The sequence below is a fragment of the Pseudochaenichthys georgianus genome, chromosome 17 (assembly GCF_902827115.2).
Source record: "Pseudochaenichthys georgianus chromosome 17, fPseGeo1.2, whole genome shotgun sequence".
Classification (NCBI taxonomy): Eukaryota; Metazoa; Chordata; class Actinopteri; order Perciformes; family Channichthyidae; genus Pseudochaenichthys; species Pseudochaenichthys georgianus.
In genome coordinates this window covers 22,281,212-22,301,491 of record NC_047519.1, presented here as the reverse complement: position 1 = coordinate 22,301,491, position 20,280 = coordinate 22,281,212, and the positions used below count along the sequence as shown (strand labels likewise).

Sequence of the window (20,280 nt, the reverse complement as noted above, 5' to 3'; positions counted from 1 at the left end):
CACAATTGTCTTTTAGAGGAGCAGTATAAAGTAGCATAAAATGAAAATTACATTAATGAAGTACATTAATTGAGTAAATGTCCTTTAGTTAGTTTCCACCACTGAAAGTGCAATCAGAATATTAAATGAAGAACCAACCTTAGAAACGCCACACAGCTTATGCATATTTCAAAGCCTACAGCTCATTGACAATAAGTCTACCTCTGCATTCTGTAGTCATGATGGGAATGGTTGCAATCTTTCGGAGATTAGCTCCCGCTCTCCTCCTCAGGCCCATGTTCTCCAGCTCCAGCTTTCTGATTTCCATCCGCATCGCCTTGATCACATGTTTGAGCCTCTGTTCACTGTCCATGGTGCTAAGCGCACACATTTCCACCCTGCTGGCATCTCTGTCAGGGTGAAACAACCCACCACAAGACCCCATCTGACATGTAAACACACAGTCTACATACAGTATAGACGTGTAGAAGCCCCAAAATGAGCAAGTAAATAAGCAGCCAATAAAAGCAGCAATCTAGTCAGTCATTGGACCATTGATAGCCTCGTCACATGATGGATAGAGGGGTTATTTTCTTCTTAGTGATCTGATGCCTACCACTTTCTCTCATCCTGTTAAATATTCATTTACTCTGTCAACACAAAGCAACAATAGGTACTTGAGAGGTGTAGCCTTTGGTCGAACAGTCTGTGTCGAGGAAAAGCTGCTTCTCCTTTGAACTCAGACAACTTCTGAAGGTGGCAAAAAATATAAAGGAAACTCACATCTTGTTTTTTCATATTTAAGTTATATGAAAACAGACCTCTCAGTTTCCACACCTATATCCTAACTCTTGTGAATACATCCTTACTGTATTCACACAAATCCTAAAACACACACACTTGAACTGATAACACAGATAATGTAAGTGCTATGAATAACCAGATAACTGCTCTGGGTGTTTATTTTTGTTTACTTACCTATATTTAATGTGAGACGTTTTTGTAACTAGAACACAGCATCAGAGGTGCAGTATTTAGAGGAGAATGTACGAGTCGAATGAGTCGGTCAGTGTCTGTTTAATGCTGCTCTGCTGCTCTCTAGTGTCGAGTAGTCCCAGCATCATGCGACAAGAAAGAGGAAAATATTGTTCAACTGAACTCTTGGTTGAAATGTCAAAAATGTAGGGCCTCTGACTACAACTAACAGTTATGTTAGCACACTGAACATGATCTTATTACACCTCTATATCAAACCTTTTATGAACTAACTTCCCTTTAGATTGCCTTAAAAACAACAAAATATACTATAAACAAGAATATTTTATTTTATTTACCTTCACTGAAAGAATACAAATGGTTGTACACATTATTTAAAGATCCATTGTTCTGATTTAAACTACAATGCATTTTAGTTGTATACAACACTTAAAGGTCACATGTCATGCTTTTCTGGTTATTACCCGTCCCCTTGTGTGTTATGAAGGTTTTTATGCATGTAAACGGTGTGCAGAGTCAAAACCCTCAAAGTACACCCTGTAGCGAGTAAAACTATAGGTTACTTACGTAATCCCAGTTCTCAGAGTAACATGAAGTGAGATGTCTCACTATGGGATGCGCCTCATCGCGGAGCAAACAGAAGCATCAATCTCATTACGCCAATCCTGATTGGCTGGTGATCTTGGCGTCAGCGTCAGGGGAAATCACCCCCTATAAGTAGCTTGCGCCACGATTGCTCTCTCACTCTGGCCAGAGTTGGAGGTATCAGAGCCAGGGGTGGAAAAGCGTACAGGAGGCCCGGGGGCCAATCGTGCGTGAGTGCATCCACGCCTAACGGTGCATTCAGATCCCGCATCGAAAAGAACAGCTGACACTGAGCGTTGTCTTTCGATGCGAACAGATCCACCGCGGCTCTGCCGTAACGCACCCACAGCTGGCTCACAATCCGGCGAAATTCTCTCTGCAGACCCATTCTCACAGCGTTTATCAACCTTTTTCTTACTCAATATCAAGCCACACTTATTGTTTTTACTTCGGCTGTGACTTTGTGTGTGTTCAGGGTGAGTTTGGCTGTGTTTCGCTGTGTATCGCTAAACAAGGAAATCACACCTCCACGGAGCTCAGCGCGATTCACAACGTCCCGACTGGTCCCGACCAATCGGAGCACACTGGGCTCACAGGGAGGGGGGGGGGGCAAGAGCTGCAACGAGCCGTTTAGTGGAGAGAGTGAATACACATACTTTACAGAGATGCTGTATGCGAAACCAATGTGAGTTTGGAAAATTGCACAGTATAAATCTATTCTAGTAGACCTCAACAATGGAATTATGAGCAGTGGAAATGGCCATGACATCAATCAATCAATGTTTATTTATATAGCCCAATATCACAAATGTTACATTTGTCTCAGTGGTCTTCACAGTGTGTACAGGCATGGGACCTATAAACTCACATTTAATAAACCTTTTGATGTAACAGTGTAAGACCAGTGGGTGTTTCTCATACTAGAGTCAGTGTTTCCATTTTCCATGTTTCATTGCTGCAGTGAATCTATCTCATGAGCGAGGCTAAGTTTACAGCATACGCTTAGAAGTACAACAAAGGCCTTCAACAACGACTTTTGGTTTGTGGGTGCCTGAGGTGAGTTGGATTAGAATTCCTGTAGACATGCCAGCAAACCCCCTGCTACATACAGTACAGTTGTAGCCACACGTTATGCTTCCTGTGACCGCTGTACTTGTCCATTCAGGCTTCATGTTTGTCTCTCATCTATTGACAATTCTTAGGAGGGGAAGCTTGACCCCTCATCACAGAGCACGTCCTCAGCCTTGCCACTGTTCATATGATGAGAGTAGTACCCATAGAGTCCAGTAGAGGGCGGAGCCTGTGTGAGATAGACCACTGATATGGTATTGAGTTGAGTATATACCAAATGAGAAAATGCTGTGCGTTGCCTTTTTTAAATGAACATACTCTCTGATATTGACAACCATTAAGGTGTCATGTGAACTGCAGTTCTGGCACAGTAAGTGCTACAGTCACAACCTTGTGTGTGTTCAGAGGTCATGTTAGTATTATTGTGTACTGTAGGTGAGCAAGTTTCATGGTAAAATGAAACTGAAGTAAGATAAAACACACCTTTTATCTAATATTGGTTTCTGTGAAAACTTATCATAGATTTATCCTATAACTTCACTTGGTAACATTACAAACAGAACTCTGTGAAACACACGTGCGCTGCTGGGTGGAGCATAATATTAAGTTGTCCGTTTGCTTGTGTGTGTTTGACACTCCATTACATACTCTAAGTACCTCCCATTCCACACAGTGTGGCGTGTAACCTGTTTGTCTTTAGATAACAACCCCTCTGCAACTGAGAGATAAAGTCTGCATGCGGCTGAAAATACAGCTGCATGACAGATATGTATGGTGGCTGAAATGAAACTCTGCTGAGCGAAAGACCTCTTTCTTGTAAAGTGATGTTACATTAATTATGATAAAATGTGGTTCTCTAAGCAAAAATAACCAACCAAAATAACATCCGCTTTAATTAAAACTATATATATATATATATATATAGTTAGTTTACCCCTATTTGTCATATATCATACCCACAATGCCCAGCAGGAGGCGTTTGCTGTGGTGTGAGTTTCAAAAATGCACCTAATGCAGTCTAGCTTCACTCCATGTGCAAGCATATGACATCCTCCAGCAGCAGGATAAACCAAAGGACAACGGTATAAAGTGGTGCATTTGAAAGCAAAGGTAATTGATTTTTTTTGCCAGTGATTACAGAAGCAGAATTTAATACACTGCTTTTGATTTCAGCCATTTTTCATTGCTGCTACTTGCTTTGAAAACATGACACCAGAGACCTGGGACAAATGCGGCTTCCTTCAGATTCCCGCACTCATCATTTTAGCCAAGATGCTGTTGACCCGGCGCCAACACCACAAAACAGGACAAGTAATTTAATTTGCTACTGCTGCCGACCTTGAAGCAGAGAATGTAGGCTACCAGAATCCCAATAGGGAGGCTCGAAGAAAGCGTCCTGGGAGCTTGGAGAGGGGTCAGGCTGTTCTGCTGTAGCATCACACAGGCTCCTCATCTCCACAGTCACATGTTTGTCCTTCAGGTTTATAGAAATATTATTATTTCAGTGAAAGATAATGTGACAATGATATCAATCAATTTACTATCATTTTAGTTTGAAGAATGTGTACGTCCTAACCATCATATACATCATAATGAACAAATACATTTAAATTCACAGTCAATGTAAAGGTTTAAAATCCACTGTTGTGCTCTAAATATGTCCCTTTTTATGGCAGAAAATGTGAACAATGACAAGTATGGACTGTGCTTTCTCAAAACTGTTACCCCCTCAAAGTGGAAAAATCTGTAGTTACTGTCAGGGAGTTAACTCCATCATGACAACATATGACATGACTATAGCTGAAACACTTAATAAAAGACTTATATGACCTCATCTTATTAAAGATGTGCCCCTACGTAGGCTCTATATGTCACAAACAAGAATACGATTATGACACTGGATATATCACACTGAAGTCTAGAAAGTATCACCTCCCCATAGGAGAGGCACTAGATAAGACAAATAGTACAGGAGGTGGCAGAAATGAAAAACACATCTGCTTTTATGATGTGATGCATGCCATGGATGTTTGATGGTGCTTCTATCTCGTTATGTTTACATATTTCAGGAAATATGTGACAAGACATGGTATTGTATGCATTTGAGATACAAAAAACAACAACAGTCGGTTTAAAAATGATAGATTTTTTAGAAATTGCTTGGTCATTTTGTGTGCTTGCGACAATGATTTGTCATTGTGACTTGTCGCCACAATGACAATGATGATATGACATTAAGGTCTTTGATAAACACACAAATCCTTAAGTAAAACAAGCGTCCTGTTACTGTGAAACATGTCTTATATGCAAACACATTTCCAATCCCGTCCCTCAAAACCCATCGGGAACACATGTACCAATCAACTCCTACAGCCCATGTGATGTGATCTGAATGTAACTGCTGCCATAACTTGTTGCCCTACCAAGGTGACATGTCAAGTCACCTTATAGAAAATGTCTAGGGGTCAGAATTCAATATTGGTCGTACAAATCTAAATATAATGCCCCAGGGACTAAGCTGTTTCACAGAGCGCTGCTGTAGCTGACTGGCAGACACACACACACACACAGGGTAATAGGGCTTGAAAGTGGGGCCCTTACCCCTTACAAGAAAGCTTCAGCTATTAACATTATTGGAATATTTGTGAAATGTTGTAATAACTTTGAAGAAGCTTGTTGAAAGGACTTTTGAATCCTGTGCTATCCTTCCTTGTCTTCCAGCATGCCAGTGTTTCAAATAGAGACCTGTAGATGTTCAAGCCACTCTGCACTGTCTTTAATGACATAGCTCATAGCCACAGTCCCATCTAACGGCCTTCATTATAACTCAGTAATCATAGGCTACATTTGTTTTTCTTTTCCTCTCCACTCGCTCTATCCTATATGCTCTGCCGCTGTCTCTATCCCTCTGTTTGTCCTCCTCTGAGCATGACGAATTCAGAAGAGAGCCTGCGCCGCTACGGGAGAAAGTGTTTGTTGACTTTTCGGCGCAGACTGGTTCTCTGTAGGGGAGCAGTCTGTTATTTATGGCTCATGACTCTGTGATTGGTTGAGGAGAGATATAATTATGTCTGGCACTCAGCTTAGCTAGTTTTAGAATTACAATAGGTGCCATGTTGAGTTCAGTAGTTGCTATGATACTAAGTGTAGGGTCTTATACTGTATAGAAAATATATTTGATATAGACCTATAACTGGTGGGTGCACCCTTTTTTCTGTAATTACCTTCAGGGCGAATAGGCAAAGTTAGTTAACACTGGGCAATATAATAATGCATTACTGAGTTACATTAGACCAGATACTGTCTGAAAACTTTGTTTGTTGTTAAGTTGCACAACGTTGCACAGAATAACGTCTATTCATTTTGTTGCCCCATCGCTTACTTTCAAAACTCTTAAAGGCCAGCATGAACAGGCAGAATGATTACAGCAAGCACAAACTGTTTGATGTTCACATTGGCACCAGACTGTTGTTTAAATACTATGTGAAACTATCCTTTAATCCTATGATGTTGCATAAATGTGGTTCCTTTACCTCAGAGAGCGGGTGCATTACACACCAGGTGAAGTTAATGACCTGCAATATACTGTAGCTGTAGTTCATCACATATGAAATGTTTGTATAAATATATTTTAGAGCCTTTTAAAGCCTGTAGAATGTAGATACTGTCAAAGGTTCATTATAAGTGACTGATATTTGATTAATTGTGTGTATTAGATATTTGACAACTTCTAGCCCTAGTGTTTTTAATATTAAGACATTAATCCCTATTTGCATTAGATTACATAAATGAATGAAAAAAGTCTTACTATACACAATAGACAAAAACATATTAGGCATCATAAGAGATACTGAACCAATGTTTACACGGAAGTTATCTTAAAAGACTAATGTAAACCTTAATTACTACAATAATAGATATTTACCAGAGGAGTTGAAAGACTATCACATGACTAAACGTGGTCGAGACAACCCACTCAGATTCCTGGTTTCTTGTTTATTAAACTTGTGTGTCCCTATCATCTGTATACTGACAATTACAAATGAAATACCACCAGAAGACTAATGTAAGGATAAATAGATGTCACTTGATAGCCTTAAGTTTTAATCTGATTACATGCTGAAGTAAAAACAGTTACTGAGCTCATCCTTCTGATAAATGATGTCAGAAGGATTTCCAAGGAGCTGCAAAGTCTTATATCCAAGAGTCAGGATAAACCGATCTCAACAACCATCTTAGAAGTTGATTCAGAGCTTAAGACTAAATAACACACTATATTCCTTTAAGAATTCTCAAATCCAAATCTTGCAAGGGGGGTTAATTTAATTAGTAGTCGTCCATGACACAAGGGACTTGACTAATTATCGTTATTAAAACATTTAATAATGGATATTGCTCGAGCCGTTATCTCCTCATTACGCAGGTTGGTCAGTTAGGGACCTTGACGAGACTAATGGGATTGTGACAGTTTGAATCATCTTTTCCCGGGTAATTCCACACACTTGGAATACAAGTGGTAGCCATCTGTCTTTGTGCGGCAGCCATGTATTTGTTTGTTCCCCATAGGAAGTGGGGGGTGAAGACGAGTCTCTCCACCATAGATAATCCTATTGTGTATTCCATATCATGGCTTATGTGATTACTGTGTTATATAATAAAAGTGTAGTCATATCATACGTAGAAAACACAAGGATGGGAAGGGAGTGGAGGCTCAATGAGTAATCCTCATCTAATCCATTTATTTTTAAATACTTGGGCTGCCACGGTTAATAAACAGCGTAATGTCTATCATGCTCATGAGAACCGCTGCCCAGCCCGGAACCATTTCGTTTTGTTATCTAAAAAACACCAACACATTACATTTCATTTTCCTGTTGTAAAAATGATTTGAGCAATTGTTTGCATGTAATTGAATCAGTTTAAATCAGAGGAAATGTATCAATGTTTAAACGTAGACATTAAAATAGAATACTACTGTATGTGTGTAAGTGGAAGACGAGTGATAACCCATCTCTCTCTCCCTTTTTCTTTCTCTCCCTCTCTCTTCCTCTCTGTCTGTCACATGAAAATCAGCTGATCACGATGGAGGAAAGATACACTTCCTGGCCGACAGCATCTTGTTTCAGTGCAGATGAAGGATATTAAAGATAACATGACATGGTGTCATGGCCACGCAGAGTGGATTGTGTAAGTACAGACTCTCTGAATCGTCCTCCTCTCATGCCTAATTACTGGTGTGACGTTAGGGGTAGTTGCTGTGACAGTGAAAGTGTCAAAATGGCATTTAAAATAGGTTTACAGTGTGAGTAATATAAAGACTTTGCATAGAAATAAAAAAACTGCATGGAAAACATTTTCATAGATCCCACAGTGCAAGTTTATTACTTTGATAACAATTCTAATGCAGCGTCTATAAAACACATTTTGGCTGTCATCTTTCTCTCTGTCTCTCTCTCGGTCCTTAGTGTGGCGAGGAATGCTGAAGTGCCACTTGCAGACGACAGTATCCAGGGAGCCCTAAAAAGGGAAGGAGTCCCACTCTGATTCCAGCTGGCTCGTGGAGCAGCAGAGGCTAAATTAGGCCTGGTTTCATTGACTTCCAATCTCCAGAGCCTCAGCAGCCCAGAGGAGGAGATGCCGCCTGGCGCTCTGGGCCTCTGATGCTTCCTCAGAGCTTCTCCAGATACTGCCGGGGTAGGTTAAGGCCACGTGGAGGAATCATATGTCTAGAAAGCTTGCAACGAGAGGTTGCATCTCCAGATAATATTCTGAATATGTGGTAAAGACATGAATTACCTTAAAGGTTCTTGGATGTTTAGCCTTTTTACCATCATAAATCATAACCAGATAACATTTAGCAGTAGTACAATAACTGTCAACAAACAGAAAAATATACTCTATTAGTTTTATCAAAGATAAAGCTGCTATATTGCTGTATATAAGGGGGTCTTTTTGACTTGTGACTCCTTAAGATGAAGCAGTAGTCTCAGTGTGGACTTCTTTTCTCAGACAGTTTCCTCTTAGGATTTCGAGAGGCCTAAAAAAGTAAAAGTATACATTTTTGCACAAGAAAAAAACACAATAAGGAAATGAAAAGTGGTGAAAGCTAAACACAATAGTGTGTGACAAAGTTACAGCGCACGGTTATTATGAGAAATGTCCACCTGTCCCATAATACATCTCAGTAACTGCCCTCAAGGTAACTTAAAAGATATTGCACAAACTTCTACATGAAATCAAGGATGAACCGAGAAGTATTTGGTTATGAAAGGAAATGGGTATTTGGACCTTACTATACACGTTTTTTGACATCATTTGTAAATCTATCAGAATCAGGTTTATTGGCTAAGCATGTGAACACATATACATATTTGACTTAGTTATTTGTTTCTCACACTAGTAGACAAACAGCAGAACAAGAACAACATAGCTTAACAAAGGCAAGTCAAATCAAACATTTTTAAACAGTTTTACTGTTGATTTGGGTACTTGTATGAGTCGACTCTGCTCACTTCCTCTCCCTGGATGACATGGTACGGGGGGCTTCTTGTTCCTCTGGTAGTCCATCACAAGATGTTGTGCTGAGCTTCAGGTTGTTGTTGCACCATGTGACGAGCTCTCTATCAGTCCTGTGTTCTTCTCTATCAAAATAGTCCTAAGGTAAAGACGGATGTTTCTCAATGGAAATTATTCACAAAATGTTTAGGTTATAATAGTAATGCCTTCACCATAACTAAATGGTGAAGGCATCCAATGGTGAGGCGGTACATTTAAGAATTTGATTGGACTATTTTGCTTCCTCGTATTTTTTTGTATATCTTACGTGTTGTTGCACGAGCCTGGGACTTAAGATTTTCGTTGGCAACAACTACGCTTTAGCTATTGTGTAAGTAATATAAATATAATACAATACGATATTATATTATATAAAACCTTCACATTTGTTTTAACCTGAATCCTTTAACAACCTTGATGTATATAAGGATGGAAAGAATGTTTTTGTAATTTTTTTTATTATTGCTTTATCTTTATGCAGCCAAATGCCAGAAATATCGTCCCTAACATTGTCAAAAATATTGTATATATAATATAAGATGATTTCATTTTTGTGTGCTTTGAAAACCTCCTTGTTTCCAGTCTATTGCTACAAGCAGCTTCACATGTGTAAAATGCAACATTATGTTTGAAAAAGGAAGAGACATGTGGTCACTTATTTGAACAACATGGGCATGAGACAGAGGCTGCAACTTGTTTATGGTAAATACACATTTCCACATTTGACTTCATAATGATTATATTCAACAAAGTGAGTGTTTAAGCCATCATGTGACGTGTAGCACAGCGTCGGCTCTGTATGTATTTTTCTGCTGATAAAAAGCTGGTCTGCCTCCCACTCTCCACTGCTCTTTTCTCTTTGCTGCACTGTCCAGTGTGATTGACCGCGTCTCTTTCTCTGGCTTGCAGTCGGAGACAGGTGCTGAGTGCTGCTGAGTGTTGCTGTACGTGTGGGCTCCTGGGGCCTGGTTCAACATAGTTTGATAGACGCAGTCCTTTGGGGAGAAAAAGGAGTAGGAGGAGGCCAAATGCCCAGATCGAGTCCACAGGAAAAGAACTCGGTGGGTAAGTGAAATGTTGTGACGATGTACCTGCCATGGGAGGATTGTGATAACATGCTGCAGTCCTCCTTCCTTTAAAGCCCTCAACAGCAGCCTCTACAACACTCCACTTCCTGATTTGAAAAGCTGTTGCAGTGCTTATCTTTTATGTTGCAAACTGTCTAATGTCAGAGGCACTTCCTCTTTTCACACTCACAGGCTGCATTTGTGTGCATATGCTTTAGCCGCTAAGTACAGAGAGATGTGAAAATGAAGCGAAAGAGGAAGTTAGAAAAAGGGGACGCAGAGAGAGGCGGGGGGAAAAACAAGGCGACCATATTTGGCTCCAGTAGATAATGCAAGCAGAAGATGCAAATTAGATAAGGAGTGGTTGTCATGGAGACTTGATGTTGCGCAGTGATGGTTCGCTGCAAACCTGACCACATTTGTGGTATGGCCGTTGCCAAGCAGAAGGTGCTATTATGAGAGTGAGAGAGACGAGTGAGATGGGTAGAGGAAGAGACAAATGAAGGGGTGCATCCCATAGTGCATTGCGTCAGTGTGACCTGTGTTGAAGTAACTTCCTCTGTCCCAGTGGCGCCTCAGCGATAGACAGACACACAGGTAAGCTTGTTCTAAAATCACTTTATGGATAACTAAGGTTCAATGACTTTTGGTTTTATACAGTGTTTACAGAGTTGGGTTATTTGTGAGGATTTCTTTGTGTAAACGGACACATGTTTTACGCTACTTTGCAAAGACGTAAGTTTGATCAACTCTAGGAAAGCCAATATTTGCTATAATGTTCCCCACTATACAACTTGGCATAGAGTTAGAGTCTGTAAGAGGTTTGGGATGTAAGGAGAGTTTGACATGTGCAGCAGTGTATCTGCGGGTTGCATTTACATAGAGAAAGGACTGAATGCTGGAGTGAAAGGCCTCTTTGCAAAGGGTGGTTCCATTCGATGGCATTTTATTTTCAAGATAAGCTTCAAGCTTGGAGACACACACACACACACACACACACACACACACACACACACACACACACACACACACACACACACACACACACACACACACACACACACACACACACACACACAATGGTGTCAGATGGGGACAAGACAGTGCTATTTCCTCTCTGTATTTCAAACATGACAGCTTGAATTGCACCTGCTTCCCTTTACTGCGTCAAAGTGGATAGAAGTTGAGCAAAGACCACAAGTATGCAGCAGGGCAATGTCTGCAAATATGCACACTATAAAGGACTTGCTTTAACCATATACACATTTACAATTTCTCCCACTTGTAAGTTTTTTGGTAATATATAGCATATTTCTGCACTTTTGGTTTACAAGGGATGCTCCCAGTGTATTCTAAAGTAAAACGCAAAACATATTGTTTTTAGTGTCTCAAAGCACTACTTTGCTTTCTCATTTGGCACCCTCCAAAATAAACTATTGTGAAACGGCAGACGTTAAATGCATCTCCAAGCTGCGGGCCTTTTCCGCAAGACTGTGTACTGTTGCAGTTGTTGCTGTGATGGTCTGTAATGGGGGTGTAATGTGTATTTGCGGCCTTGGTGATAGATGAGCCGTCAGAGTTTGGCACACACAGGCTCTGGAACATTTCCTCGGTGGAGTGAGAGTTCACATCAGCCAGCCAGTGTCATTTACAGACGGCTGGGAAATAGCAGAGCGCTGAGATGATAGGGAAGCTTAAGGTGGAACGTTGCATTCATCAGGGAGGAGGGAGCGAATATCAGGGTGGACGAAGGTGAGGGGTTAGGATCTGATGGCTTTACAGAGGCAGATGGGGTCAGCCATGCCAGACTGTGTTGGTTTACGGTTATTTGTGACGGATGAAGTGTGTGAGAGAGTTTCTAGAATATTCCGAGTTTCTGTGTCAAACGACTCTTTTACTTGCTACTTCTCAGAAATGTACTACTTTATATTTTCACCCATGACTAGCTCACTGATCTTGATGTGTAAAATGGTTGGAATTCCCCTTTAACTAGGCCACGTACACACACCTCTTCCTGTTTTCAGTTGGTTATGCATGTGAACAGTTTGCTCAACACCAAGGAAGTCAATTTCTGGTGTGCTTCGCTCATACCTAATCAGCTCTAGGGCCTCATTGATCTTCTATAGAGAACAACGTCACACCATCCTCTTATCTGCAAGACACAAGACGTATAGAGCAGGTAGTTAAAGTGTATGACTGATAAAGATACAAATAGAAAAAGGAGAAACCGTCTCCTGCTGTACACTTGATCAGCTTAAATGTATAAAAAAACTCATGGAACTCAATGAGAAAACCATCTGGTATCTTCAAAGCTTGGCTCTGTAATCCAACCTCTCATTAGTGTAGGGGGATAAGAACTTTTCGAGTTCGGACAAATAGGCAGGTTGCTTGGGTGAAAACAGGCTCAGAGAGAAAATATAGAGAATGAGAAATATGGACCAGCATGGCAGAGGAAACAGATGCAGCGAAAGAAAGGAGCAGAAGCACTGGCTCACACTCAGCTGCAAAAGAAGAGGGGAAATTCCACGTCAGAGTCTGAGTTTCACAGAAAGCCCAAAACTTTGGAGGCGTTGCTAATGTGTCTCCTATTGAGCCAATCACCATCAATCACCATGTTTCTTCATTATGGCTCAACGAAAACTCCATTCGTCGGTTAGAGCGACCTGCTGCTTCCATTGATTGGCAGTCAAACGGATTGCTCTGCTAATGTAAAAGTCATACTGTTTGTGTAGCAGGGCTGTCTCCGTAGTTGGAAATAGATCTCCTTCCATCACTAATGAACGGCGGTTGGAAATAGATCGAGGCATGCACTTTGCTGTTGTAGCCAATGATAGCACTGTCTATCAACATTTGATCACCACACTAGTGCTACGGCCTCCTATGACGTCTTCCTTTTGACTGGGGGTATTCAACACGTTATTTAGTCTGTCTGAGTTCAGAGGTACACTGCGGCTGGGCTCTACCACAGATTGTCACCCGGGGTTTAAGGGCCTGCTGTGTGAATTAGAAATGACTTATCACCCGCTTTTTATTGAACAGAGAGTTGCAGCGATAGAAAATGATAGAAGAAAGGCACAGGCAGGTGTCACAGTTTTACACAGCATTGATGGATTTTTCTTTCAGGGTTATCCATATTTTGGCAAATACACCAGAAAGAAAGAAATGTTTCTTACATGAGAATATGGACGCAGGTGCAATCTCAGTAGAAACGTAATTCACTTGCAATGATTGGAATTTGCATTCTTTGTAAAAGTAAAAATTGAATAGCTGGTTTTAGTTTAGGCGGCGTAATGAATGCACTTTCTCCTTGATCACAATCAAATGAAGTGAGTCATGGACATTATACCAGACAGAAAACTTGGCCTCAGCACACTGCTCAAAACCTGTAAAGAATCCTGCAGATGCCAAGGCCACTATCTCCATGGCTACCGGATATTGCAGCATCACATTCTTGGAGGCTCCTTTAGCCTCCCTGGCTTTCCCCTGGAAGCACAGGGTTGTGGCGGCAGAAGCCTTGAGTCAACGACAATACAGGAAATATGGCAGCAGCAGTTGCCTCAGTGTTGGCTGGGTTAGCCTTTTTTTCTTTTTAAATATGTTGCTGACCTGCAACCAAACTGCACTGGTCTGCATCTTTTTAATAGCCAGTTTTTACACGCTCGGTGTTATTCTGGATGTATAGCCACTTACTAGCGTAGTTCATTTAGATTTAGTGCAGTTCCATGTGTCCTGCTTTTATGGTGCAGGCAAGAGCTGTTAATGTGAGGCTGTGCTGAGGCGTCTGAGGGCTGCATGCCACAGCAAAAGGGGGACACCTGATAGAAGTTTGACTAAATTAGTTGTAAACTCCCTTCTTTCCATTACATTACATTACATTACATTGCATTTAGCTGACGCTTTTATCCAAAGCGACTTACAATAAGTACATTCGACCAGGAAGACACAACCTTGAGGAAAACAGAATCATATAAGAACATCAGGTTTCAAAGAGCCAATCGTTTCAAGTGCTGCTCAACTGGCTATAGATAAGCCAGTCCTTTATTAGTATATAAGTGCTCTGTTAGCAGTTCTTTGTTAGTCATTCTATCGCTCGAAGTGGAGTCGAAAGAGATGAGTTTTCAGTCTGCGCCGGAAGGTGTGTAAGCTTTCTGCGGTCCTGATTTCAATGGGGAGCTCATTCCACCATTTTGGAGCCAGGATAGCAAACCCACGTGTTTTTGCTGATGGGAACTTGGGTCCCCCTCGCAGCGAGGGTGCAGCGAGTCGTTTGGTTGATGCAGAGCGTAGTGCACGTGCTGGGGTGTACGGTTTAACCATGTCCTGGATGTAGGAAGGGCCAGATCCATTCGCAGCATGGTATGCAAGTACCAGTGTCTTGAAGTGGATTCTAGCAGTTACCGGAAGCCAGTGGAGGGAGCGGAGGAGCGGCGTGGTGTGGGAAAATTTTGGAAGGTTGAAGACCAGACGAGCCGCTGCATTCTGGATGAGCTGCAGAGGTCGGATGGCACATGCAGGTAGACCAGCCAGGAGGGAGTTGCAGTAGTCTGCAGTAGTCTTTCCTTAATTACTTCCTCCACATCCCTTAATCTGTTCATTCTTTCCAACTGCTGTTTTTCTCCTTATCTGTCTTTCTTCTCTGTTCATATGTAACAACTAAACCCAGCTCTCATTTCTGATGCCCTTCCTCATCTTGCATGGCCTTTCCTCGATTCTATCTTCATCCTGTTACTAACTTCCCTTTTTTTCAGTTTCTTAATCTTTTTTCCTGTGCCTTCCCAATGTTTCCTCTTCTCCTTCCACTTCCCTCTCTCCTTCCTCAGCCTCATTGGATAGGCAAGGGCAGTGTTGCTGCAAGTGAACCACTACTTCCTGGTGTTGTTTTAAGGGGGGCGTGGCCAGCCTTTAGTGAGGAAGAGAGGGTGGGAGAGGGGACTGCAGGATCTGTATGCCCAGTCTGCAGGATCTGTAGGCTCCCTCCTCCTCCTCTTCTTCTCCCTCCTCCTCCTCTTCTTCTCCCTCCTCCTCCTCCACAGCTGTTGCTACTGCCACCCAGCAAGCAGCACTTTCCTCGGGCAGCAGACGGATATCTATCCAGAGGCTGGAAGTCAGTAGAGACACAGCCCAGCACATCCACTTCAAGAGGCAGGGGAGGGGAGACACTAGCGCACACAGCCAACACTGCAACGTACACACACACACACACACACACACACACACACACACACACACACACCCACCACACACACACAAACACTCCTCTCTCTCTCACTCTGGCGCTCGGCTCCGCACAGCTCCTCTACTCATTCGCTGCTGATTCACTCGCTCACTCGCTTGCCTGTCTTCTGCCAGTCGCTCTGCCTTGCTGCTCTCTGCCTGCCTGCCTGCCTGAGAATGGTCCAGCCGGTGCCTGGGGGTCTGCTGTCGCGGCCTGTCTGAACACACGCATAAACACAGAGCCTATCAACACACGGAAGCAAACACACACAAGCTTGAGAGCAATGTGAGAGGTAAGAGCTTGGTTCATAACCCTCCTCCTGGTCTCATTGGTTTATCTAGATATTTCCTCCTGTGTGTGCTGCAGCTTTTACTTTCCAAAGTGTCATTCCTTGCATTGGAACATAGGTAGACATATAGGGGATTGTTTGCTTTAGTGTCTGCTGTGTGTGTGCGGATTGAGTATGTGGGCCATAGGGTTAACATTGGTTTGTTACAGCTTGTTTTATAGATAAAGTCAGTCTCACACATGCACGTACACACACAGACACACAATAAGACACATTCTTGGCTCAAAGCAGACAGTCACACAATAGCTACTTCCTGAGGGGAGCGCTAGTTAGCAAGGAAATGTGCTGGTGTGTGTGTGTGTGTGTTTGGAGTGCCATGGTTGTTCCAGGAAGCAGTGGAGAGGATCAATAGATCGCCCACTCAGCTTTCATTCCCTCCATCTGACTCAACATTGGACATGTTGGGAGTGATCCTGCAGGGCTTAGTTAACACGAGGAATGGTAACATGTGATTCTCTCGTCCCTCTTCCCTCCCTTTGCTGCGTCAGCCTAAAGGGTGAAGCATGGTTTTGCACGTGTGTTTCTACGTATGTAAGGCAAAACTCCCGCCCCGCTGCATGTAAATTACGTGTGACATGCGAAGCTGCTGCTACCTTATATGGTGAGCACAGTATTTCAGTACAGTCGAATCTTGCCAAGCATTCCGGGTCGCGGGAGGAGAGAGAGTGTGTGAGAGGGTGACTCTGTCTGTGTGTGTGTGTGTGTGTGTGTGTGTGTGTGTGTGTGTGTGTGTGTGTGTGTGTGTGTGTGTGTGTGTGTGTGTGTGTGTGTGTGTGTGTGTGTGTGTGTGTGTGTGTGTGTGTGTGTGTGTGTGTGTGTGTGTGTGTGTGTGTGTGTGTGTGTGTGTGTGTGTGTGTGTGTGTGTGTGTGTGTGTGTGTGTGACTAAGTGAGTGTTTTCATGCGTCTGACAGAGGGGGAGTACTTGAGAGAGAGGAAGAAAGTTGAAGACGGAAGGAAAGAGGGGCAAGAACTAGAGAGACAGGGAGAAGGAGACCCAGTAAATGGAGGGATTTTACTTGTCGATGTCTGTACTGGAATGAAAGTAAGTCGTGTTGTACTTTATTAAGGCTTCGGGGGTTACATTGAGATTGCCCTGTAATGTTTTTCTTACCCTGTAATGTTTAACTCTGTAAGGAGTTAGGTTAAGCTTGTCTGGATCATTCTAAGGTGAACAGACTGAAAGTGCTTTCTTACGTTCAATTCTGTCTGGCTATTAGTCAGAAACATATCAAGTGTTGGCAGGCATTACTTCTGTTGGAACATTCCAAAAACTCTGAAAACAGCAGGACACAATTCAGGTAAAATACATATAGTGTTTATTTCAGAAGCTTGTCAGAGCTCTAAACTTTATCCCCTCTCCTTTGTCCCTCTCGCTGCCACCTCTGCCCTCCTCCCCCTCGCCCTCTCTGGGTTTCCTCTTGGTGGTGTGTCCGTGGTTGAGGCTATGAGGAGGAATGTTGTTTTTGTGACTAAGAGGGACTCAGGGTGGCTCAGACAGTAGCACGCACGCACACACACACACACACACACACACACACACACACACACACACACACACACACACACACACACACACACACACACACACACACACACACACACACACACACACACACACACACACACACACACACACACACACACACACACACACACACACACACACACACACACACACGCACACGCAAGCATGCGCAACACAGACAGATGTGTGGCAGATTGCATTGTTGAGACTTCATCCCTCTGCTGCTGGTAGACTATCCATTTCTGTCTAACAGGAGCCTGAGGAACGTGCTGTTGTTGTCAATGAAAATACCATGGCTAATAATGTCAAAGATGACATGGCTCTCTCTGGGTATTATTGTATATGTGTGTGTGTCTGACTTTAGGTGCAAACTACCCTGCATTTATGTGTGTAGCCCCTGATCTAGGGAATGCCCCACAGACAGGATTACGTGCATGGCTGAATCTGCGCTAACAGGTTAAGCCTTTATTACACGAGGGCTTCTCTGTATGCTCCTACTGTGTTAGGACCACATGTCAGCCCCTCTGAGTAACAGTTTGACACAGCTCTGTCTGCGTAGGAAACCCTTCACTTAACTTAATCCAAGCTAAATTCAAATGAACTGACGCGACCCCTGTCAGAGACACATTTGAGCTGTTAACTTGCCATGGTGTTGACCTTTTTTTATTCTATTCAGGCCTTCAGTAATTATTGTTTATCAGATATTGCAGTATAAAGGAAACACACCGAGTGTTCAGCAGTATGAAGCACACAACAGTGATAATAAGCAGGGCGAGCAGTACGTTGAAGCTGACTTTCGTGGAGCCAGTAATAAATGTCTGGTTATTTCTTTGTTGTTGTGTCCAGAGATACACGTGTCAACACAAGCCTGTCCTTGTTTTTCTTCACCGCAGTTGCGTCAGCTCCTGCCTTGACATCTTAAACCTCTCCGTCTCTGAAGCAGAGATAGATGTTACATTTAATAACACACCCCTGCCTCAATATGACACTCTTTCGCTCAGTCTCTTTCTAGCTACCCCCCTGCCTTGCCTCTGTTTCTATACGTGTGGCGGCACTGGGTCGGTTTGCCTCGATGTATTGGACCCACTATAACACAAGCCAGTTGATGAGGCCTGTTCTTTATGAAAATGATTGACTATTTAAATATAGATTACTATTGCAGACGATAAAATGGTTTGCATGTAATACACCAATAAAGAAGCTAAACCACCATGTCTAATAAAGTATGCCAAAACCACTAGACGCACTTTATTTATGACATCTTTTGACACCAAGGAATTCTAAATAATATGATAGATTGATAGGTCCAACAATGTCATTAAGGTCTAAGCTAATTTAAATGTATAATATTTATTTCATAGTATAATATAAATATATAGGTTTGTATTATGGGAGAGCAACTAGGTTAACCCTTAGATGCATAGGTGGGTCTTTTTTGACCCGGTGAGGTGGTTTTCTTGAAGTATCTTCATAATTACATTTTTTTTATCATTTCATATTCCAGCTATTCCTCAAAAATCATGTTTTGGATATCATGCCATTCAAAATGTTTATTTACATTTTAAGAAATTGTAGTTTTTGTATTACTACCCCAAGCTTCCATAAGTGGGTAAAAAATGACCCGCATGCATTTTCTATGGAATCCTATGGGAAAACGTTTTTTTTCAAAATGTAAAACAATTTCTAAAATTATAAATAGTGAAAAATTAAATATAAAATATTTCTAGTGTGAACCAAAATATAATACTAAATATTATACAAGTCATTTTTCTTAACCAAAATGACAAAAATGGCATAAAAACACATATTATTCTAATGCGGATCCATTTTGACCCACTTATGGAAGAGTGTAGGGTCCAGTCACTCGTGCATCTCGTTAAGCGAGACTTCTATACAAATGGGAAAAAAATAATAAGGGGAAAAACTAAATAAACTGCAAAAGGCCAACATGATCGACCAGTTCTGGTCGATCATGTTGGCCTTTTGCAGTTTATTTATTTTTATTTATTTACATTTCCAACATGATCGACCAGAACTGCTTCAATTAAACATGCCATGGATTTTACACGTCTCTAAACTCTGGAGAGATGAACACCATTCCTCCAAGACATTTTCTCCTATAAAATGAACTTGATACAAATTTCCCACAGGTGTTTAATTGGCAATTGCTAAGGTCATGACATATGACACACATTATTATAGTACTCGTAAAATCTTTCATCTTCTGTATTCGCTTTTTTCCCCCCTATAATTTATTTCGATGTTTCTCAACCTTTCTGCACATGTGGAAAGCAGTCTGACTATCTCCCAGCACGTGGACACAGATAGCATAGATGTGAGCCAATGAGCCACTCATTAAACCATAATGCCAGACATTATCCTCATCGCCCCTTGACTTAACCACATCCTTACGTGCGCGCACACACACACACACACACACACACACACACACACACACTCACACACACTCTCACACATACCCACACACAAAGATGCAGTGTTGCACACACAGTCGGATATTCACCACAGCTTAAGAATACCCTCTCTCAGGACAAAAAGATGTTTGTATATGTTTGCATTTGGGTGTTTGTGTGTGTGTGTGTGTGTGTGTGTGTGTGTGTGTGTGTGTGTGTGTGTGTGTGTGTGTGTGTGTGTGTGTGTGTGTGTGTGTGTGTGTGTGTGTGTGTGTGTGTGTGTGTGTGTGTGTGTGTGGTGTGTGTGTGTGTGTGTGTGTGTGTGTGTGTGTGTGTGTGTGTGTGTGTGTGTGTGTGTGTGTGTGTGTGTGTGTGTGTGTGTGTGTGTGTGTGTGTGTGTGTGTGTCAAAAGCTCTGTCCATGTATTCTATACAAGAGATCTAATTGTCTCCAATGGTTTTCTCTCGGAAGAATCAATAGGCATTGTTTGTTGTGCGTTGCTAGCCTAAAACACCCTTTCAGA

At 42.1% G+C, this 20,280-nt stretch overlaps 1 protein-coding gene and 1 long non-coding RNA gene across 11 annotated transcripts in view; both read left to right on the top strand.

Moving 5' to 3' along the window:
- The first annotated feature begins 3,674 nt into the window (after positions 1 to 3,674).
- LOC117462319 (uncharacterized) lies at positions 3,675 to 10,242 on the top strand. The gene is made up of 4 exons (XR_004553814.1): positions 3,675 to 3,741; positions 7,705 to 7,818; positions 8,097 to 8,325; positions 10,096 to 10,242. It is a non-coding gene; the product is annotated as an uncharacterized lncRNA (long non-coding RNA).
- Positions 10,243 to 10,728: 486 nt separating this feature from the next.
- mbnl1 (muscleblind-like splicing regulator 1) overlaps positions 10,729 to 20,280 on the top strand; it is a 41,022-nt gene continuing 31,470 nt past the window's right edge. For 3 of the 10 annotated variants that reach the window (XM_034104203.2, XM_034104201.2, XM_034104196.2), the window contains exon 1: positions 15,398 to 15,760. The gene's annotated coding sequence lies outside the window, so the exon portion shown is untranslated. Of the gene's footprint in view, positions 10,851 to 15,396; positions 15,761 to 16,666; positions 16,861 to 20,280 lie in introns of those variants that run through there. The other 7 variants (XM_034104204.2, XM_034104202.2, XM_034104206.2 and 4 more) reach the window with 5 other exon arrangements.